Source organism: Otolemur garnettii, unplaced genomic scaffold (assembly GCF_000181295.1).
Source record: "Otolemur garnettii isolate 467f Iridium unplaced genomic scaffold, OtoGar3 scaffold00002, whole genome shotgun sequence".
Classification (NCBI taxonomy): domain Eukaryota; kingdom Metazoa; phylum Chordata; class Mammalia; order Primates; family Galagidae; genus Otolemur; species Otolemur garnettii.
The window spans coordinates 49,447,449-49,450,214 of NW_003852397.1; the positions used below are offsets into that span (position 1 = coordinate 49,447,449).

The 2,766-nt window shown below is 35.8% G+C and overlaps 1 pseudogene; it reads right to left on the minus strand.

Moving 5' to 3' along the window:
- LOC100950765 overlaps positions 1 to 2,766 on the minus strand; it is a 78,545-nt pseudogene that overhangs the window by 60,142 nt on the left and 15,637 nt on the right.

Genomic DNA, 2,766 nt, shown 5'->3' on the forward strand with positions numbered 1-2,766 from the left:
AAAAAAAAAAAAAAAGAATTTCAGAATACTGACAGCAGAGCGTTACACCAAACCTGGGGCTCTTCTAAGTGAGGGGATGCCTACAATGCCACGGTCAAATGCCCTGAGGCCAGCGCTGACTCCTGAGCAACAATAGCAATGGTAGTAAAAGTTCAGAAGGCACAGGCAAGTACAGCAGAAGGTCAAGATCATCTAAAATCCCAGCCACCCAGGAATCACCACTGTTACATTTTGGTGCATATATCAGAGATTTTTCCAAATATGTATTTACAAATACATGGAAATGGTATACTAGACATTCTTTTCTGCAGAACAGCACTATCTCGGTGATGAGCACACCTATAACCACAACTCAAGCACTACGAAAGCAATACATGTAACAGAAAACATTTGTACCCCTTTAAAATTTTGAAATAAAAAAAAATTGTAACATAAGTTCAAAAAGATGCTAGTAAATATAGATTATTTCCAAAATGCTAGCAAATATTGATAATTTCAATCCTATTATATAGATTATAGAACTTATAGGTCCATGTTCCATTTAACCCACACTCCTATTGCTGGGTTTCTAAATGGTCTTATGTTTTTCATTATTACAAATTATATACATTGAGTATCAATAGCATTGAGGAAAGATTAAATAAGTCAATCAATACAAAGCACTTCACAGAGCACTTGGCATACAAGCACTCTATAAATATTAGTCATTTTTTGAACAGTGTGTCTCACATAAAAGGTTGAATTAATTTACATTCCCAATAGCAAAGTAAAAAAGATTGATTTCCCTAAATACGTGCCAATTCTTTCAATTTTTACCTGCTGTCAATGGTCTGTTCATCTCCTTTCAAAGTTCTCCAATTGGATTCCTCATGCTTTTAAGAATTTTAATTAATTTCTGTATTAGAGCTATCAATCTTTTGTCATAGGAATAATAAGTATCTTTTTATTCCCTTAAAAAAACTAAGACTTACCTCCAGTTCCTAGGACCTTCAAGAGCTCAAAATTCTCAATCCCCACCTTCTCTGCATGTCCTGTTAAATTAGCTGAAAAAGAAAGAGAAGGAAAGAAATAATGAAGGGGATCAGCCAGAGAAGGAGGCTCCTGGGGCTTCTGAGGCTCCAGCAACACTGTATTTCTGGACTTGGATAGTGAAATCAAGACTTACTTTATAATTATTTGCTGAATGGTACAGCTATGTTTTGTGCACTTTTCTGTTTATTACATAATACAATAAAACTCTTTGTTTAGAATTTAAGAACTAGATATTGGCTGCCATGATGCCAAAATGAAGAAGCAGAATCAGAACCAGCCACTGCTGCCACAGCAGCCCTCACTGCCTGAGCTGGAAGAGACTGCAGATGAGGGTGGGAGTCCTGTTGGAGACCATAGAGGATATCCGGGGTAAATATAACCAATAAAGAGCTCATATCTAGAATATATAAAGAACTTTTCCAGACAAGCCATTAGAAAAATTGACAAAAGACCAGAACACACAGCTTATACAAATGGAGATCTAAATGAACAAGAAACATGTAAGTAAGTATTCAACATCAATTAGTCGTCAAATAAAAGCAAGATAAAAACACACACCACTTTGAATCAGAACTCCTGTGCACTGCTGGGAGGATTATAAATGTTACACCAACAGTATGGTGGTTCTTTGAAAAATTAAAAATAGAACTATGATAACTATGATATGACAGTTCTGCTTCTGGGTATATATCCAAAAATTCGAAAGCAGGATCTTGAAGAGATACTTGCACATTCATGTTCACAGCAGCACTATTCACAATAGCCAAAAAATGGAAGCAACCCAAATGCCCACTGATAGAAGAATGGTTAAACAAAATGTAGTATGTGCATACAGTGGAATATTACTCAGCCTTATAAAAGAAGAAAACATCACATACTACTGTATGGATGAACCTTGAGGACACTATTCTAAGCGAAATAAAAGACCAGTACAGTGGGCCAGGTGTTGTGGCCCATGCCTGTAACCCCAGAACTTTGGGAGGTTGAGAAAGGAACTCAAGAATAGCCTGGGCAGCATACTGTGACCCCTGTAAAAAATTTTAAAATTAGCCAGGCCCAGTGGTATACACCAGTACTTCCAGCTACTCAGGAGGCTGAGGAAAGAGGACTTGCTGAGCCCAGAAGTTTGAGTCTTCACTGAGCTATGGTCACACTATTGCACTCTAGCCTGGGTGACAGAACAAGATCCTGTCTCTTAAAAAATAAATAAATAAATCTTTTTTTAAGACCAAAAAAAAAAAAAAGCTAGGTATCAATTGTACCAAAGGTTACACTAACATAAATTTAAGTGTTTATAGACTCTCTGCTGACCAATATAATCTGAAAATGAGCAAAAATTCTACTATGTAGATAAATAGGTAGTAGAAATAAAACTAGATAGTATATAAGATATATTAATTTATTCACTGAATACAACTAAACGCCATGCTCAAGTTTTAGACTGGGTTTTAGCTCCATTTCTGCCACTAAATACTTGGACATGATTTAGTTTGCATTAGTCACTCAAACACCCTACATCTCCATTCCTTCATCTCTGAATTAAAAGTGGTGTTCTCAATTATCTCTAAGACCCTAATACCCCTGCCAGTTCTAAAATTCCAGTACTATATAAATCTTGAAGATATATAAATCTTCAAAAATGTATTCTGTCCTAAATAAACAAGATTAGGATATCTTATAAATGAGCATATTCCAAAGTATATTCCACTGAATACTAGTCTCATCCTATGAGAC